This window comes from Epinephelus lanceolatus, chromosome 13 (genome assembly GCF_041903045.1).
Source record: "Epinephelus lanceolatus isolate andai-2023 chromosome 13, ASM4190304v1, whole genome shotgun sequence".
Lineage (NCBI taxonomy): Eukaryota > Metazoa > Chordata > Actinopteri > Perciformes > Serranidae > Epinephelus > Epinephelus lanceolatus.
The window spans coordinates 34,651,044-34,672,420 of record NC_135746.1 but is presented as its reverse complement, the minus strand read 5'-3'; positions in this window follow the sequence as shown (position 1 = coordinate 34,672,420).

Sequence of the window (21,377 nt, the reverse complement as noted above, 5' to 3'; positions counted from 1 at the left end):
GCCTTTTGACTTGAAAATACTTGATACCTTTCCCCAAGTGTGAAGATTAAAAATCATGATATTTAAAAAGTGTGCCATGAACCAATTCATTTCCTGAATCAACTAACATTAATGCTTTTCATTCCCAGTAAAATGACACTTAATTCCCCACTTAGTTTGAAACACAGCATCCAATCAACTTGCAGGAGAGAAGAATAAAGAACCGACCTTACATTATTGAGTGTCAGTTGGAAAAAATGATACCAAAGACAATTTCATTTGAGTACAAAACTATGGGTGGTCAACAAAAATGAATTGCAGTATGCAAAACATGTGGGTGGGAAATTGTTGGAGACACAACATCTTCCAACAAACATGTTTTAACGAATAAATACAAATTTTAAAAAGCATTCATGATTTTCTTATATGTAAAAGAGCACATCATGACTTGTTTAGGACTCCAAACTCAAAGTTTAGGACTTGGGACTTGACTCAGGACTTGGGTGCAAAGACTTAAGACCTACTTGTGACTTGCAGAATGATGACTTTTTCCCACCTCTGCTGAAAACTAAGCGTCTATAAAAGCTGTCCAGAACACTTGATTGAACCTGTGACTGAATAGTCAAACAGATGATGCCTCAATGAGCCAATAATAGTGAGCATGAATGAGTCAGCAGACACTGATAAGTTAATGTGAGTGTCACTTTAATACTTTCTCCTTCATTTCTTTCTTTTTGTCTTATCTCCATATGTCAATAAATTAAAGTAACACAATCTTAGGATAAGCACACATTTGGAATGTTTGCAACTTACAGACAAATGCATCTACACCAGTTCACACTGCTGAGGATAAATGCTCACCTGTTCATGTCTACTTGCGTCTTTTCATTGACGCAAGTAGATTTGGACAGGTGCATATTTCGGGGGAGGTTGTCCAAGCTTAAAAAGGAAATAAAACAAATCATTTAGGAATTACTATACACAAACATATTTGCACTCCTTTCATTTCAAACCCAATGTTTTCATTTGAGTCAAAACATGTCTGCAGTGGTAGCAAATCACCCCTGAGACTCCGGATTCCAGACAAAGTCTTTGAACCCGCAGTGCTCCTCTTAGAAATACTACTTTTCTAACAGTGGTTTAATTTCCTGGGGCCCTAAAGCAGCAGAGTTACCAGACAACTTCAATAAAAAACAACAAATCTCCTGTAGATTTAACTCGAAGCATTTTACCCCCTGAGAAGAAACACACACACACACACATAAACACACACTGCAACAACTGAAGACTTCAGAAAAGCCAATGCAATGTAAAACAATAAGACATGGACATATGAAGCAGATATGAGATAAAGTTATAAATCTATGAAAAAAGATGATAACAGAAAACAAGCCATGACAGCGCGTTGATGCTGTAATGAAAAATTCTATTTATTCACTTTTTCTGGCCTTTGTTCACCGGCCACAAAGGCTCAGATTGGCAGTGTGTGAATGTTGGGTTCTGTGTTTTTATCCACCATTCTGCAGTCATAAAGCACAAAACTATAAAGAGTTTGGCAGCAAGAAGCAAGGTCACAAGGAAGGAGGGGGGAGGAAAGGAAGGAAGGAAGGTACGAAGGAAGGAAGGAAGGAAGAAACAAACTGCACATACAGTACATAAGTGCATACAGGCACACGTACACAACAGCACGTACACAGACATACAGACCTGTTACTAAGTTCATGGCACATAAAGCCAACTACCTTTCTGTCCGTTGTGGCCACGCCTACTTCTGACTGCGAAATATGCAAAATCCACCTTTTCATACCTGTCTGTGGTTTTTGAACTTGTAATGACAAAAATTGGTGTCAAAACATTCTCTAGAACCTAATCGTCAATATTTTTGATTGTCAGCCACATGACTCAGATCTTTTGTTTTGCACGTTTTGTAGATGTTACATTGTAGGAAAGTTGAACATTTCAAGCATCAGCAATGTAACGTTCAATGAGCTTTGTCGTCTTTGTCTTCATTTTATGGCCAAGATGGCTGCCAGTAGCAACAGTGGAGGTCAAAAATAGGCCTGTTCTGAACAGGCACTACTCTAGTTTTTCATTAAATAGGATAGCACAGCTCAGTAGAATAGAAACAAATGGATCTGAACACAAATATACTAAATGCATATAAAAAACACATCTGATATGCCACAACTGCTGCACATCATTGGTCACAATCAGTGTTGGGCAAGTTACTCTCAAAATATACTATATAACATATTACTAGTTACCAATTTAAAGTCAGAAGTTACTTTATATTACTCTCTGTAAAGAGTAAAAAGTTACTTATTACACAACTTTTGTGTTACTTTCACCAAAATGACCTCAGAGGAACTAACAGGCATTTTAAATGGATGTTGTTTCACAGCAGGTCATCAAAGCACAGAAGCACCAGTTTATTACAGTTCATTTCAAATCCAGTGCTGCGCAGGTCTAACCCATTCATGCATTCATATACAGTGGTTACCACTTTGTATTAAAATCCCCTGCTTATATTAATAATAGCATGATGATGTAAAAAGATAAGATTTAAAATAAATGAGTAGCCTCAGACACAGGGAGGTTCAGGCAGAGTATCAAGCTCTGATAATTATGAGATATGGATAAATATTTGTGGGCATATTGATATGAAACACAATTAAAAATGTTGAGGTTAGCACAACAAATGGAATGGCGTGCGATCAAGTCACTATGACGACTACACCTGCTGGTTCCCAGTGTACCGGAGTGTACCAAACTGGAGGCCAACTACTTATCCTCGCTGCTTTCAACCTTAGGATGCAAAAGCAGAACAGGATACATTGTAGGTATATGAGTGGAAACACACCGGACACGTGTCACCTGATGTTGTAAATGTAATAATATTACCCTAAATCCTGTTGGTAACGTGTTATATTTCTATGTTATGGCTAAAAAGGAATGTATCACTATAACTGAAAAAGTTACAAAAGTAATATGTTACCCCCAACACTGGTCACAATACAGCAAGAAAATACATCTCAGTATTAAGGCCACATATGCATAAATAAAGTCAGTTTACAGTATACATATACACAAATCATGTACCCCCAGTGTTATAAAAGGACTCGTAGACATCATATATACTATCCATTAGAGTCACCTCTGTCTATATATCTAACCTTATAACAAGTAATATATCATGTGGTCTTTACTATTATTGAATGATGAATTTTTGCAATAGGCGTGGTGTGCCACATGACTTACAGGCATCATGGGTATTTAAGACAGGGACTTTCAGCTGTTGAGCAGAAGTCTGAGGAAAAGCAGCTGGCTGGAAACATTACACATGATCAAAATCCTTTTACTGGGAACTACTTGTGTCTACTCTGAAAGATATATCCTTGATCCAGCACCCACTCCATTGGACACTGGGATGTCTTCTTTTACTGTTTATAAAGCACAGCACATTACAACCTGAATCTCTGCACTTAGAAGGGATATTCCGTTTACTCTGCTGGGAAATGGTTGACTGGAATTCAAGCATCTCAAGGTTTTCTTCAGGAAGTGCAGATATGCAAGGTACGGCTTTGACAGAAACAAAGTCATGGGACTGTTAGTGAAGACAAAATTCATCATCCAACATTCCATCACTCACCAATGGTCATATGACAGTAACTGAAAAAAATCATTGGTACAAGCAGCTGAGCTTTTGAGCTCAGCCTTAGGCGCATCGATCGGACATCCACAAAGAGCTCAGAGTAAATCTGCTGCTCCTTCCTGTTAAAAGTTTCAGACATCTGATTAGGATGCCTCATGAATGCCAAGGAGAAGTCCTGGGCCAGACACAGATGATACTGAAGGGACTGTACATCCCTGGACATGAATAAACTGCCGAAAATGAGAAGACACATACTCCAAGCTCAAGCTTTGATAGTAGAGTGAAGTCACGTGAGTTATTTTCTCAAGTGACAAAGCTCTTATTGAGCCAAAGCATACATTATACGTCCGCTTTCACAGACTAGTAAACTGACTTTGACTTTGGTGGACTTCCCCTTTATTTTAAGATTCCAATAAGAGATCCAGAGATGGTACAACCGAGGTCACAGTGTAGTGTTGAGGATTTACCATAGAGCAGGCAGCTTGGAGAGGGAAGCAGGTGCACTTTTAACTTGCACGGCAGCCAGATGTGAGAATCGCAGAATCACAAGATCACAAGATCACAAAAAAATCAATCTCATTTCCTGTGAGGAGCTACTATCAACTATGGGCATGGTTTAGGTGTGTGTGACGACACAGAGAGGCAACGGTTCGGTCAAAACAACAACGGTGACTCCTAGTTAGGTTAGGTTAGTGTTGATGCTACAGTAGCATCAAGTATACCACAACTGGAGAGAATTTCCTCATTGACAGAAGAGCAAAGAACGGCATTGAAGGTTCACTGGTTGGAAAAAATGTTGTCCCTTTTCTCTTGACTGGCTTCATTAAGAGTTTGATTTACAAACTGGCTTCGCTATGGTTTGTTGATCTGACTGATTGAAGTTAACTCGTAATAGACAGTTCTTCCAATCACTTGCCAAGTGTATTATTAAAGTGCTTGACCTTTTCCAAACAGTTTCCAATGACGGCTGCTCAGATGGTTCCGTAACAAACCATCTGGCACGTCAAGTTAGTTGCACTTGGCCTTGGAGCAGAAAGCATATTTTATTCAGATTAAGAGTCTGTTAAATCTCTATGTTCAAGCTGATCTTTACATCCAAGGTCGTGGGTCGACACTCACAAAGATCTGTGATGACCAGAAACATCCTGGTGGAGAGCAATGAGAAAATATTCTCAACTTTATGTTAATGTTGATGCTGAAATAAGGACAGCGCTGGGTCGGGAGCGCTCCAATGAGCAGTGGAGTGGGAGATGTTTTCCTTGGAAAATCAATTACTAGAGACCTTTTCTCTCTGACTCCTGCGGCAGCAGATATTCAGCTCTGTTAAAGGGCTTTTCATTCATCTTAACAGCCAGTGTTATATAACACCCCCCAGTATCCCCAGATGTCTCCTAGCTCCCAGTGTCCCTGCATGTTTTATACATGAAAAGCCTATCATTGAGAGTATGGATAATGTGTGTGTCTGTATTCCCTGTGCATCTGTGCATGTGTGTGTTTGTGCTGTTTGAGTTTGGCCAACAGGACGGAGACAAAGCTGTTGCTAAGCTGGATCTTTCGCTGCTGAAGATATGCAGTGTTTGTGCTGGGCTGTTTGGGTGCCACCTCCCTGGTGGTGCCCTCGGCACTGGCACCCTGACCAGGACTCTCTTGGCTGGGTGCTTGGATCAGTGCTTGGATCAGTGGGTGTTCTCATACCTAAGTCCTGTTCTTCTGCAGCTTCAGTCCTTAGACATGGGTTAATATTAAGATATGAATTAGACCAAGATCAGTCTTAGTTGAGGACTGGTCTCAGGTTTGAGTTCATACTAGAATCCATACATGGGTAGATGTGTGAGTGTGTATGTGTGTCCACAACATAATGGCAGTCAGGCTCATAATGAGGCTCGGAGGCCCTCTGACCAGGCTTTTGAAACACTGGGCAGACACTTGGCACCCACGGGATACTACATCATTTGGACAAAGGGGTATTCATGGGCACATATATGCACAGCCATAGACTCACATCAACACACACACACACACACACACACACACACATTAGTGAACTTCAAATGCTCACTCTGCCCATTTATATCGGGTGATTCAAATGCAAGAAACACAGGACAACTACTCTCGTGGATTTTTCTGTGCTGCTGCAGGTTCACCTGAGCTCACCTTGCAACATGACAACAAGTTGATAATAATGATTTACTGTTGACTTTTTGCCAGGTGAGAAGTGCAAAGCCCAGAGTTACGTGTAATACTTGACTTTTTCTTGGAGTAAATAATAATGGAAAAACGGAAGTTGTATTTATTTTAAACTTTTGAAACCGATTCTCCTAACTAATATATACTGTTTTTTTGTGGGGGGTTTTCTTCAGTGATCTGATTAGTCAGGGATCGGAGTGTTGACAGGCTGTGATCCGATACCCTGAAGTTAACCTGCTCCGGAGCAGGTTAGCTGTTTAGCATTACTTGCCACAGTGATTTATCCCGGTAAAAAGAGAACCAGTTTGGTGGTACTGAACACCCAGAGTTAACCCTGAAGTTACCTCGCTAACTCCAAATCCTGCTTCGTAGTACAGGCCTCACGTCACCTAACCCCTGCATCCACCTACTTATCTGTTAACATTCCCAAATCATCCCCACCTGCATTTCATTTCCTCATCAGTCCTTCACCAGTTTAGTGCCAGTTTGTCATGTTGTGCTCTTGCGTTTCAGACATCTGGACCCGCCCTCCTAAAACCTGCTCCTCTGGATTTGTTTGCTTGTTTCTCTGCCTATTCTGCTTCAGTGTGAGCCTGTTCACTTGGACACTGGTTTGGTAAAGTTTTTTTTCTTCAACTGGTTTTGCTTCAGCATCTGCATTTGGGTCATCAGTCCTATTGCGTTGTACACACATCAGTGCAACATATTCTCATACAACAGTTTGTATGGTATCTTGCGAAAATACACATTTAACATATGATATCTAAAGAATTAAGTGCCCCACATATGGCATCATCATATTACATACTCAATATAAAGTTATACAAGTTAGATTTGGGCAAGTAAAGTTATGTAGGTAAGGTTTAGGAAAAGAAACATGGTTGGTGTTTTCATGTAACATATTTATTGTAAAGCTACGTACTGAACGTAAAGTTACAAAGGTTAGGTTTAGGAAAAAAATAACATGGTGATGACGTACCTTAAAATAACACAAGTTTACTTCTTTCAAATGTGAAGACAAACATCAGTCTCCTGTGGGAAAGTCCTGTGTTTGTTTGACCCATCCACCAGCCCAACCTGCCTCTTAACATGGACTTTCACTCTTTATACTACTTCCTTCTTTACTCCCATCAGTGCAGCATCAGCCTTCCCAGTTACATGGGCTATATACAAATTCCGGTGCATTTGTTTTTGTAGGAATTCATATGGACAGTGAATGAAAACAGCCTGATTCGGGACAGATTGTGTGTGACTGCTGACATAGATCAACACCTTGCCTTGCAGGCTTCTCTGACCAGTGGCCAGTAAACAACTATGAATTACAGCAGCAGCCAACAGGTGTAGCCAAAAACTGAGAAAGCTGCCACGAGATGCAGATATTTTTGCTCACTTGCAGGGCAGGCTTTCTCTAGCCTGTAATCAAATACAAACTCCATGCATGCACACAAATAAATCAATTCATGCTCACTAAGACACAAACACATCATCACGCTGTTCTGCTCTGACCACAGCAAGTACATGTGTGGCCTCTCCTTGTCTCTACATAATGGGCCATTCACTCACTTAAATGGTTACTATTTTCCACCACTTTTTCTACATGGACCTCTCAGCCTGACTCTGTAATCATGCTGACATGAGACTGTGTACAGTTAAAACTATCTGTGTACAACCATGCCTTGTAATGTCACGTTAAATGACTGCCCCTTCCATTCTTGTGAACGCATTGTCTTAAGAACGCCTTCAGGGACTTTCTTCAAATTTGGCACAAATATCTACTTGTACTGAACGAGAAACTGATTGGATTGTGGTGGTCAAAGGTCAAAGGTCACTGTGACTGTCTCAGGCTTGTGAATGCAATATCTCAAGAAGGCCTTGAAGGAATTTCTTCAAATTTGGAAAAACGTCCACTTGGACATGGTCAAAGGTCAAGGTCACTGTGACTGTGACTGTCTCAGTCTTGTGAATGCAATATCTCAAGAACACATTAAGTTTTTTTTCTTTTCTTTTTTTTCACGTTTGGCACAAACACACACTTGGACTCAACAATGAGCTGGTTAGATTTTGGTGGTCAAAGGTCAAGGTCACTGCGACCTTGTGTCCGTCCCATTCTTGTGAATGTGATATCTCAAGAAGGCCTTGAAGGAGTTTCCTCAAATTTGGAAAAATGTCCACTTGGACGTAGTCAAAGGTCAAGGTCACTGTGACCTTGTCTCCGTCTCATTATTGTGAATGTGATATCTCAAGAAGGCTTTGAAGGAATTTCCTCAAATTTGGAAAAACGTCCACTTGGACGTGGTCAAAGGTCAAGGTCACTGTAACATCATAATGTTCTGCAGACACCCTTTTCTGGCCATTGCTCAACATCATAACTCAGGAATGGAAGGGGAGACAATTGGTCAGATACTGAATTGGTGACACTAATCTTGGGTGTCCACCATGAAACTGTGCTGATTGTATAGATCTTCTGTGCTGCGGGGTTGAAGATGTGTGTGAAGCATCCATGTTTTCAAAGACATGGTGTAAACTGTACGTGCTGCTTAACTATTTTTCTGAGGCAGTAATTCTAGTTTTCAATGTAAAAATGCCTCTGTATATGTGGCCCAACTTTGTAAAATGGCTGATATGGACACATTAGAATGGACTAATAATTAGTTTTTGTAAGTGACACACCATGTCTGCTGTGAAAATGGTCTATTATCATGTGTCTAGCCTAGGTGTAGATTCACACATTTGTTGAATGGCATAGCATAGCATATGGAATATAAGATCAGTCAAATCAGAAGACTGCTTTGATGTCATGTTTTGTGGGGGAAGAAACTCAGCGAGGCACTGTGACAGAGAGAGGGCGTGAGACAGATTGGGTGGTTCTTGGTGGGCTGAGGTGTTAGGACTGGTACAAAGTGTAGCACCAGGGTGTACCAGGTCCTGTCCAACCCTTGTTCCCAGCTGTTAAAAGAGAAATTGCATTGCCTTCCCACCACCAGTGCCCTCCATGGCCTGTATTCTTACAGACAGGGAATGGTGGAAATTCAAAGGATATAGTTTCCCAGGACTTCAGCTCCACGTCCATGTTATGTGACATGCAACAATGACTGCAATAGGCATAGATCAGTCGACCATCCAGAAATATTTTCACACCACAAGCACATTAGACACCAGCCCCCTTACTGCACTTGTGGCACTGGACTACACGTTTCATAGGTAAGTATTGCATATTTGAGATACTATGTACACATATGTATGTTGTGTGTGTGCCTGTGTGTGTGATTGTTCAAGATAACTCATTGGGTCAGCCTGAATGAAACATGCAGCAGGCGTTTGCACAGCACCTGTTGGCACATTCTTGTTAAACAGCATGTGTTATAAACTCAGATGACAGTTTTGATGTTTCTGTGTTCATACTTCCTCAAAGATATCCAACATAAATGCAGTCAAGATGCTGCTCTGGGGTCAGTCACAGAGCTGCAAATAGCTACAGCTTTATTGAATTATGCTGATATGAAGACAAATGATGATCCATGTGTGTGATTAAAAATTCACACTGTGTTGACGTAGACGTCACCCAAACACAAGTGAAGGAAGTCGAGAACCACAGTGAATGGATTCACATGACCTTAAGTGATGCATGTGTGCTCATTCACACACACACACACACACACACACACACACACGTATTCCACTGCTATGGGCTGAGGATCAAACGATCTGTCTGAAATGCCGCTGGCTGGCTCCACAGTTCTCACATGGTGTAGAGGAAGACAAGCTCAGCCTGACACACACACACACACACACACTGACAGAAGAGGACAGAAGAGGTGCTTTTAGTTAAAGGATGATGTGTAATTGGTTGGCAACATTTCTATCATTTCTCTCACCATTTTAATCTCTCTGGTATTAAAAATGTCTCCCAGTTGTTCAATTGTTTCTCTTCGACAGTTCTTCTTCTTCTTTTTTTTTTTTTTTGAACAAGCAATGTTCATTGTTGTTTATCATGTCTCTGGCCAACACTTTGGTCCAGGGCATAATATCTCACCAATTGCTGTCCAGATTGTGGTTCTGTTTTGAATAATACTCATGGTTCCAAAAGGAAGCTTACCGATGACCTGCTGATCTTTTAGCTATATGAGGCCAAAATAAGATTTTTTTTTTTTAAATGTCCCAACATTTTTCAAGACCTGGCCATCAACTGGTTTATAGGGAGGTTTTTTTTTTTTTTTACAATTTCGGTTTAATTAGCATTACCTGGCAAGTTCTACTAGTATTGATAACAATGTGCTCACAAGTTATTTTCTGAGATCACCGCATGCAGCAACATTACAAAAAACGTGTACAGGTGAAAAAACAGGAGCAATCAGAAGAATGGACAAATTGGAAAAATTCTCTGGCAAGAATATCTGCTGTTTCCAGCTCCATTGGTCTGGTCCAACCAGATGGCAGCAAGTGACAAAAACATGAGTGGTCAACAGTAGCGTGAGGCTAAACTCTAGACTGTTGACACTTTTTATTTTGGTTAAGAGATATTTGCATTGTTATAACTTTTGTTAAGTGGAAATGCAAACCAAGGAAACCAAGTCAAGACAACATTTTATTGTGTTGGGGCGTTGGTTGCTTAGTGGATAGAGCAGGCACCCCATGTACAAGGCTGTTGCCGCAGTGGCCCGGGTTCGACTCCAGCCTGTGGCCCTTTGCTGCATGTCACTCCCTCTCTCTCTCTCCCCCTTTCACACTTGTCTGTCCTGTCAATTAAAGGCTAAAATGCCTGAAAATATATCTTTAAAAAATATATATTTTATTGTGTTTATGAAAACTCTGAATGAATTCAGCTGTTGTGTTGGATTTTAAGGGAACCTATGATGCTTCTCCTTCTCCTATGTATATATATGTATTTATATAGAAACTGATGTCAGCTGATGACAGATTTCTTTCTATGGTCATCTGCTCAGGCACACCACTGCAAGTGTTTACATTGCAGTATACAGTGCTACATGTAGAGACATGCTAACATCAGGGAAACATCTAATCTTGGTTTTCCAGTTGTGAAGATTTTGGTTTAGAAGCTTTTATTGGTGATTTTTCACATCCGTTACAATCATTCTCCAGCTACAATGATGGTTTAGAATATGGACTGAGTGGTGCAGAGATGCCAAAAGTGCAGATATGGAAGACCCAGATGTACTGACCAATCAGAGCAGACTGGCCTGTTTTGGGAGGGGGTTAATGAGACAGGTGTTACAACAGAGAGTGAACACAGGTGTTCCAGCACAGACAAGATGAGGAAAAGAAAGTGTTTTTGAACATTAAAGCCTGACAACATATTCTAGTAGAAACCTAAAATATTATGTATGATAATCAGTATGAACCTGCAAATCAGCACATTGGGTCCCCTTTAAATGTTTCGGTTTATATGTTCTAGACCCTTCTGCTTGGTGAGAGAAAAGACAGAGTATCCGGTCTGAACTGTTGGATGGAGTGTGTTTGCTTTTCTGATTCGGTAGTTGATGTAACATTCTTCTTTTGTCTGAGTCAAAGCTTGGCGCACCAAGCTAGGCAATGGCATTGTAAGTGTGTCAGCTGAAGCCTTCAGTGCCTGCAGTCCCACCAGTAATCACCAACCACCACTGGCACTGACGCTTTTCTGTTGGCTTGTGGTGAAAACACCTTACTAATACACTTTATGGTGTTTCTTGCCTCATCCATTTTTGCATATACCCCTGTATACATTGTAAATACTGTAATAATACAAAATAATATTGTATGTAAATACCTTACAATATTATATCCTTTCAAATGTTTGTCGTGTTTAAAAAAAGATTTCATTTCGTTTTAATAATTGCAGTTAGTTATAATGATATTAATATTATGATACAAACTACATTTGTCCTTTCCTCATGTACAATATAATGATATTTGGGGGCATCTGATTTTTTTTTATAATTTGAAAGTAATTAAAATACATCTCAGACCCTTTGGAATTAGTCACCACAATTCTTTGACTTAAGGGGTTAAGTCTGTGGGTTCCAGTTCACCATTTATTAGGTTGAGGGTCAGATTAGGATTACATTCTTTAGCTGAGCTCTTGCATACTTCCTTTTCAGTATTTTAAAATAGGATTTGAAGAGGTTAAGTTTAAAGATACAGATAAAGGAGGAAGTTGTATTTGATGACAATTCAGCTAATGGCAGCTGATGCCACACATGGAGGAGAATGATTATCTTCAATCCTCTTACAGCTCTCAGAAAGATATTTCTCCTAATGCCTGAAGGTCAACATGATTTGAGGCAGATGAGAAGACATCCTGTTTCAGTACTGCTATGCCACCTTAAAGATGTGCAGGTTAGGTGAGCTGGAGACTCTAAATTTTAAATCCTTATGTGTTAGCCCTGTGTTAGACTGGAGACCTGTCCAAGGTGTACACCACTGCTGTCTGAGGATAGGCTCCAGACCCTCCTAAGGATAAGCAGGTAGAGATAATGGATGACTTAACTTTGCTGAGTCACTTTTTTTAACAGAATACATCTGATTTTATAAATTGCATTTGATGTTATCTATTTATTGGATACTACAGTGCTCTGAGTCATCCTGTACTTGTATGGCCAGAGTATTGCTCCATCTGCACAACAGTGGCGGAGTTTGAATACATATGAAAAGGGGTTTTGGGGGGTCTTCCGCTAGAAAATTTTGAGTATCAAACACATGATTTCCTAGCCTGGAAATCCAGACTCAAATCTAGAAAGATTTTGAGTCTGGCCCTCACCGATACACCCTTCCTACCCAAGGGACGGCACTAACTGAGGCATCTCAAATGCCACTGCACGCAATTTGATAGCACGATGGCCAATCAGAGCAAAAAACAAGGTGATGTATTCATTGCACTAAGCCCCATTTGTTTGCAGAACAGTGGGGCTAACTGATATATTATGCTTTTGCCGTATCCCGTCACCAAAACAGCAAAAACATCCTTCCTGGAAGCGAAGGCTTCTAGGGCAGTCTTCTGTTCCTCTCTCAAGGAAAAAGATAGTTGTAGTTTGCTTAGCGTTTCTTCCAAAACTAAATTGAATGGATGCGGTCCTTCGGCAGCTGCCATCTTGACTGTTTACTTTTCGACTCCTATGGCACAGCGCTGTCCTCATTTTGTTACGCCCGCCCAGAGCCCGCCTCTGTCAGATAGACCTGATTGTTCCGATGGCGATTCACCGGGCTCTGCTCGTCGGGGCCAGATTCCCGTGCAGTGCAAATTAGAATTTGCTGGGGGTGGGGCATCTGGATTTCCAGGTTAATAATTTCCTGCATTCTAGTTAATTTTTTAGCACCAATTTGTCTCTTTTCAGAATCTATTCAATAAATAAATGTCTTTAATTCTGTCAAAGTAAAGGTCCTGCTACTTTCATGCTATTATTGGGAGCTGGGGGCAACTGGTGAGGATAGCAACAATGGCGACCGCTACAGATCCTACAGACCACATTAACGATGCTGTTGAGGTATTTTGCCACTACTCGCGTTAATGGAGGACCAAATTAAGGAAGCTGCTAAACTGGATTTAACGGTGATGCAGCTGGGCATGCACGACGACAGAGACATTTTAAACGGGCAATGCTCGCTTGTTTTCGGCACCCCCGAGGCATGGATACTAATGACGTCAGATTCTGGGTGAGTCGTTGATCTCTACTGATTGGCTAGGGAAAAATCAAATTCCCTCCCCCTTGTAAATCGCCTTCAGTGGAAGCCATGTCAAACTGAAGGTTCTGGGAGCTTCAGTCTGACACTCAGGCTAAATGAAAATGAAAGTGAAATCTAACACAACTGCTCTTGATGGCAACTGATAATGGCCAATTAACAGGCTAATAATGGCATTCTGAGCCTACTAGGTGTACAAGGCCCCTTCTAACCCATACCTGTGAGGCTGATAGCCGCTGATAATGCCCATTCAATCGTGTGATAGTATTCAGAATGGGTGTCTCAGGGTGGAAGCTCAATTTTGCAGGGGAATTACTGAACGATAGAACTGAGCAAGGTTGGGATTTGGCATAAAAGCTAGGTGTATTTGGGGTTGTAGCTGGGGTCTTTAAGAGGAAGGTGTAGTTTAGACAAAGGCTTGCAGTTTTAAAGCCTGTGAGAGGCTGTCTCTTGATATCAGTTCTTTTGTTCAGAATCTGTTAAAACATGTGTGAAAGTAGATTAATTAAACTTTAAGTTATTCAGATCTAGTTCAGTATTAGTGTAAAGTCGACAGAGCAGTATCTGAGCTTCTCCTGGTAGAAAAATGAGCGTCCTGTTTCTGATTTTCAGCCTATGGGAGAGTGTGTCCACAAACCAACATGTTTGGCCCTCAATGAAAAAAGTTAAAGTGCAATGAATGGTCCAATAAAAAGAACCAGGTATTCTGAGCCCAATCTGAGCACCGCCCTGTAATTAATCCCTGAATCAATTTTATTACACCCAACAGTTTTATGATGCAGTTCACCGGTATGTGCAATGAAAGCACAGCAAAGCAACTCTTGTCTTACATGGTGTTTGAAAATGCCTGGAGATTTAGTTGCAGGACAATTCACACCATGAGTGCCAGATACAAATGGTCTCAGAAATTTGGTGAAAAAATAATAAAAACCTTCTGGACAGCAGATGTGTGTAGGTTGAACCAATGAGTCAACACTGGCTGTAATGAAATGAGCAAACCTGTCCAGTTTAGATTATTTATTGAAGAAACCAACATGCTGGATATAGTATCTGTCTACAGAGTTATTTTTTTACATGCATCCTCTGTGTCTGGATAAAGAAACACTAACAGTTCAAAAGGATGTTGGTGATGGGTTTCTCTGCAGCATCATCCACAGCCTGCACAGATGGGGAACACTGAAGTTTACAGAGAGAGTAAAGACAGAGACATAACAGCTGCTTGTTGTGGGGTAAAATGCACAAATCACCACATGATGGGTGGAAAGGTCTCTCCATGGGCAATTGCCAAGGCTTGCTAGATTATCATTCTGCTCTCTTCCACTCACTTAAACAAATATGTTGGTATTAGCTTCCCTGAAGGCTGTCATTTTATTTTCCATGGAGAAGAACAGGTCAGTCAGTTTCAACGAAGGAAATATAGCTCAAAGACACAATAGTGGAGACAACAGATTTCCGCCCACAGGAATACTTCATCCACAACATAATCATCTCAAATATTCAGTTTTGCTTTGTTTTGCTGAATTCGTGAAGAAAACCTTGTTTTCTGGCATACCTCCAAAATGGAGAAAATTCTTGGAATAAAACAGGGCTGTGTTAAACAGCAGAAGAACATAAAAAAAAAGTTAACAAACTCTCACACATTTTGTGCAGTATAATCCAAGCCTTAATTATCTGGTCATATTCTCAGTACTGCCCAAACACCTGCATTTTCACTCAAACCTTACTATTTAAAACGCTTCCACATGTGAGCAGCGCACCTGGCCGAGCGCGTGCGTTTGAACTCTATTCAATATAATGCACTAGCAAAATGCTTGCCCAGGTGCGCTGCTCGTCCATGCGTAAGACTGTTTATGAGAAAATGTTTTGAATAGTAAAGTTTTAGCATCAAAGTGGTACAAAAAGTTACCCTGGATAGACAACAATGGTTGTGGCAATCTAGGGATGATAGAGACGTGTTGTAAATTGGATGAGAAAACATGGGGGGAGGGATTCTTTCCAACACCAGGGAATATTTCAGAGAAGCCAGAGGCATCCATCCATCCATCCATCCATCCATCCATTTTGTAACTGCTTATCCTCTTGAGGGTTGCGGGGGGGCTGGAGCCTATCCCAGTTGACACTGGGCAAGAGGCGGGGTACACCCTGGACAGGTCACCAGACTATCACAGGGCTGACACATAGAGACAGACAACCATTCACACTCACATTCACACCTACAGACAATTTAGAGTCACCAATTAACCTGCATGTCTTTGGACTGTGGGAGGAAGCTGGAGTACCTGGAGAAAACCCATGCTGACACGGGGAGAACATGCAAACTCCGCACAGAAGGGCTCCCACACCTGGGATTAAACCAGGAACCCTCTTGCTGTGAGGTGACCGTGCTAACCACCACACCACTGTGCCCAAGCCAGAGGCAAGTTTATGAAAATAATTCACAGATATTATCACACTCCAATGAGACTCAAGAGAATGGATCTACTCAAAAAATGATCTATGCTGGAAATGCAGAAAAGAACATGACACGTATATACATGCATTATGGCTATGTCCTCTGGTTTTTCCCCTGTGGAGAAACATTCTGGATTATACTGGTAAATGTTTAGAATGTGAATTGCCCAGTTTGCCAAGACTATGTCACTTGGTAACAGAACTGTAGTGCCAAATTTAGATAATTTGGTATTTAGAATATTGAAAACTAGCCTTACAACCTGTGCTTGGATGTTTCTAAGGTGTTGGAAGGAGCCTCAAACTCCTGCACTGAATATGAAGATAGTTCAAATGATGGAAACTACTGGGTGTGAAAAGATGCTGGGAAGATTAAATTGTAAAAATGATATGGTTAATGAACAATGGGACAGTTTCAGCGGCTATATGTCAGGGGGGAACAATTTGATCATGTAAAGACACCGATGACTGGCTCACCACTGCAACTGAACAGCTGCCTTTCCTGTAATAATGTCTGTGAATATTTGCTAGACTTTGTGCCTGTTTTTTTTTTCTTGTTAATGATTTTCATGTTAAAAATGTAATAAAATTTTAATTACGAAGAAAAAAAATACTAAGGTTTTAGTGAAAATGCTGGATAAATGAGACTTGGATTATATTGCACAAGTTGTGTGAGAGACACTTAAACTATATTAGTTTTGCTGTTGTTAAACATGGACCCTTATGACTTCAATTTATAAAGGAATTTCTCTGTTTGGGATTTCTTCATTCATTGCAGAGGAATGCAAGATAAACAAAGTTTTCCTCATGAATCAAATGTAACATGGGGTTAGTAATTGATATACAGATGATCATTCCATGGGTGGAGTATTCCTTTAACTAACCTGTCAGCTCCACACACATGAATGCTAGTTTTGAACACGAAACATGCTTTTTCACACACAAAATATGCACTGCTGGAAACATTATTAGAAAATAGTATGCAATCATGTTTAATAATGTTTTGCCCATTCAATAAAATCAGTTTGGGGGTAAGGTTGCTGTATCACTTGTTATGATTTTTTGCAGAGAAATAAAAAACACAAACAGATGTGAGGTGGTCAGAAAAAAGCAAACGTGTTCAAGCTGTTGATTTCCTGCATCTGATAAACTGAGTAAAAACTTAAATGTGTCACAGCAGCTTCTTTAGTTGCTTTTATTTTGCTCAGTCTGGCCCCCTGTCCCTGCCTCCAGACTCTTCTCACTTCCCCCAGGCCTACTCAGCCCTGAGGAACTCCAGAGACCTGCAGTTCTCCACCTCAGATGGCCTCTGACCTTACCACCAATCCCCATCACCTGACTCCCACTTCCACCTGCTAACTTGTTCACATCCCCAAATCCCTTCCACCCGCTGACACATCTGCCTCACATTACCTCACCAGTCCTCTGGTGTCTGTAACCAGCTGACTAGCTCTTTCCCTTTGCCAGTTTGTCATGTTGTGCTCTTGTGTTGCTGCCATCTGTACCTGTTTTGATGTTCCTGATTTTCTGCCTGATATCTGCTGCCTGTTTATGACCCGCTGCTTTGCTTCCCTGGATTTATTTGCTTGTTTCTCTGCCTTTTCCTGCCTGAGAATGAGCTTGTCAGTTTGAACACAGGCTTGGTAATGTCCTCTCTCGTCAACCTGTTCTGCCTCAGTGTCTGCATGTAGGACCTCGTACATACATGCATGACCCTATATTGTAGCCATCTAATAGTATGAGCATTAGACATTTGGCACCTGACTAATGTCTGGCTTTTTTTTGTGGGAACATACAGGAATGTCATATAGGCTACTGGTGCCGTGGGTGTTGGGGGCATGGGGGGCTCTGTGTACTTAATCCGAGCTGGTCAGTCATGATCTGGGACAACGAAATTGGGTCATTTCCCACCATTTGAGGGAAGGAACTTGTTGTATGAGTTTGCATTATTACTGCTACTGGCTGCCATTTCTCTCTGACACTCTGCAATACGCATGCTAGCTAGGCCTGTTGGTTGTTACCATTGTGAGTTTTAAAGATAGAAACAGTTGAAAGGAGGGGAGTGTTCAAGGCAAATTTACTTTCAAACAGTAATGTTTCTGTTTCTAAGAAAGAGGTGTTATATCTAAAGAGAGAAAAGGTCTTTATGTATAACCACATTGAGCCAAAGTGTTTTCTGGCCCCTGACTGGAGGCATGTTTTTGATTGCTTGTAATTTAGAGACCTTCATTTTTCTTGTGAGAATAAGATAACAAAGGTTAACTTGTCTATTTTTCAACACTGTGTTTCTGTTTCTGTAACTACTTGGAGTGACATTTTTTGAAACTGGTTCAGCATGGATGAAACAAGCTGCAATGTAATGATAATGAGCAACTGAACATTGTCACTTTAGGTCCACTAAAAGTGCTTGTTTTTGCCAATGATAGGCTCATATTGTTATTCTAAGTGTCTGACAACATTTTGGAAAAGATCCCTACAGAGATAGACCTTTTTGTATAAGAGGAGGATTCTTTTCGTTTAACCAGAAACAGACCCCAAATCACTTTAACCCACCAGACTCCATTTAAATAGTCATTTTATCATTGTAATACACACTTCATTCAAAGACAATATAAAACACAGAAAGGCCATATTTGTTCGTCTTTCCACAGTTCCAACAATCACCAACTCTGGTTTGATTGAAATAAACTTTTAATACACCCAGTCTGGTTGGTTTGAAAATGGTGATTTTGGGGCTGATTCTGGTTAAGCAAAACGGATCTTAGTCTTTAACAAAAAGGTCTATCTCTGTAGGGATCCTTTCCATAATGTTGTCAGACATTTAAAAATAATGATCTGAGGCTGTCAGTGGCAAAAACAAGTGCTTTCAGTGGATGTACATTGACAGCACAGGGCTGCTGCAGCTGGTTTTGCCACTGCTGGCTGCAGTCAGAGTACCGGACCAGTTTCAAAAACTGTTGTTCCCAATAGTCGTTTAGACAAAAACTATGAGGAGACACAGTTGATTTATTTTAGAAACCAGTTGATACAGTTCTTGTTAACCAAACAAAAAAGCTTGCTCACACATACTTACTTTGTTTCCAAAGAAATGGAAAAACTGTGTAACACATTGGCCTAAATGCAATCTCAGAACCTATCAGCTATCGTCTGGACGATTAAGCTTTTTATTAGCTTTTTAAAAATACTTTTTCGGCAATCATTTGTATATATATATATATATTTATAGAGATAAGCCCAAATGACCTTTGCAGGGAAGAGGAAATCTTGGCCTGGATATTCACTGGCTACACTGGAACCCTAACAATACTGGCAGTTACTCCCCAAGGCTTATCGTCGTCAGACCAATGGCTGATGGGGTCTGAGATTGGTAAAGGAGAATGGAGAAGGAATGAACCATGAATGTTTGGGTCTGGAGGCAGCAGTCCCAACCTCAAAGCCACAGTGCTGAGCAGGGAAGTTACTTAGCAAAAGCCCTACATTTTCCTGAGAGGAAGTCTAAAAATATGAGGATGGACATCAGTGTGAGTCTTGTGAAAGCAGAAAGCTGTTATGGAGAAATGGAAAGTGACATCCCTCATTCACTGTAAAAGGATTCATGCTTCTTAATAAATGGCACACTGGAGTGATGATTAGTGTGTTGAGTGGGTACAGCAGCAGCTGGATAGAGTCTGGGTCACTGCTTGGAGACTGAGGCTGTGTTCTGATTCACTCCACGTTTATAGTGAAGTTTACGATATTTACTTTGCGCCAGATCTAAATTCTGAGTCCATTTATCAACAATATAGTGCCCTTAAAAATTCCACAGTGGAACAATCTGCTATCAGTTCCACAGTGCAGTGTGTCCTTTATATGTGGAGTAGTGAATGAGTGACCGGGGCAGTGATTTGGGACGCAGCCAGGGACACAAATCCCATTTAGAGCACCTCCGGAGTGCTTTACATTTGTAACCAAGAGGGTAAAATAAGACAAGAGATGAGTGAATAATCTTTTTTTTGTGAAATCGGGGAAGCTGTTTTAGTGATGCTTTAAAGCAGAGATCAACATGGCAACAGGTCCGACCTCCATGGTTGGGCTACATTGATTCATACCCTGAACGCCCCAGCTCCTCCCCTGTGACAGCAGCAAGCTTCCCCTCAAGGCCCTGTTCAAGGATGCAACACAGTCCCACCACCAGTGGGATTCTGTCTCTACACACTGCAATCAAGGTTGAGAATTGTTAATGGTAGCTCAGGGAGAACAATGTCGATTTGTACAATAACTCAAGGTGAGGAGCAAAAGAGGTTGGAGGAATGCAGGACAATGCTTATTATCTGTGCCGGACCTAGCACATTCAGTGCCCTGGGCAAGCTTCCCCTGCCCTGAAGTATTATCATTATTGTTATCAGAATTTGTATTTATTACAAACAAAATCAAGAGCTTATTAGAAATCAACACAAATAAACAACTTACCCCAACCCTAGCAAACAATAATAATAACAAGCAAACAATAAAAGAATACAGTGTGTTTGAATTTGCAAATATTGTCTTCTTTGTACTGCACCCCGGATATTGCTTTGTCAATTTTCCCCTACCTGCTTGGTGGCCTAGGTGATTGCCTATAGGGAGACCTGCCACTGGTTATCTTTTTCAAAAAATAGCCCTCTTCCTTGTTAAATTGTGTGAGACCACCAAATGTACAGCTGCATTTGGTGCTGCAGTGGCCCAATTAGGGAGGTAATAAGAAACAAGCTGCCACCCAAAGCAGTCCCTAAAAGTTAATGAAATTGGGTGCTTTTTCTTGTGACGGGGTCACATGGTTTCATTAAGTAGCATGTGTGTGAGTGTGTGTCTCTGTGTGTGTGGGTGGGGGTCAGTGGGGTAAGCAGGATCACATGATTTGTAGAAACAAATGAAGGCTAGCCGGAGTCTTTTTTTTTTTTAGAATATGAAGGCAGTCAAGTTAACCTTCCTCTCTGTGTTAGTGCAAGGCCACTATAAGTCACCTACCTTTTGTGTGTGTGTGTGTGTGTGTGTGTGTGTGCGTGTGCGTGTGTGTGTTAGGAACAATGCTCTGTGCTCCCATTGTGCACCAAATGGTCAGCACTGTAAAAAGTCAGAACAATTTACCTCCTATTCTTTCAGTCATTCTCACTTATTTTCATCATTTTTATCATTTTAACATTTCATTGTTTCATTCTATGATTTTTGTGTAATGTTGGGTATGAAGGTCCATTAACGAATGTGTGGTTTGGGTCACATCAAATAGTAACTGAGAGATTGACTGCTCAACAAGTACCCTGACCCTTTGAGGTCCTGGATTGGACACCCCTATCCCAACTGAGCCAAGCCCTGTTGATTCACTATTTTTATGGCCTCATTGACCATGAGAGAGTTCAGCTCTGCTGCCCGTTGCACCTCTGCATGCTTAGAGATTTTCACTGTGGTGATAGTGTCTGAC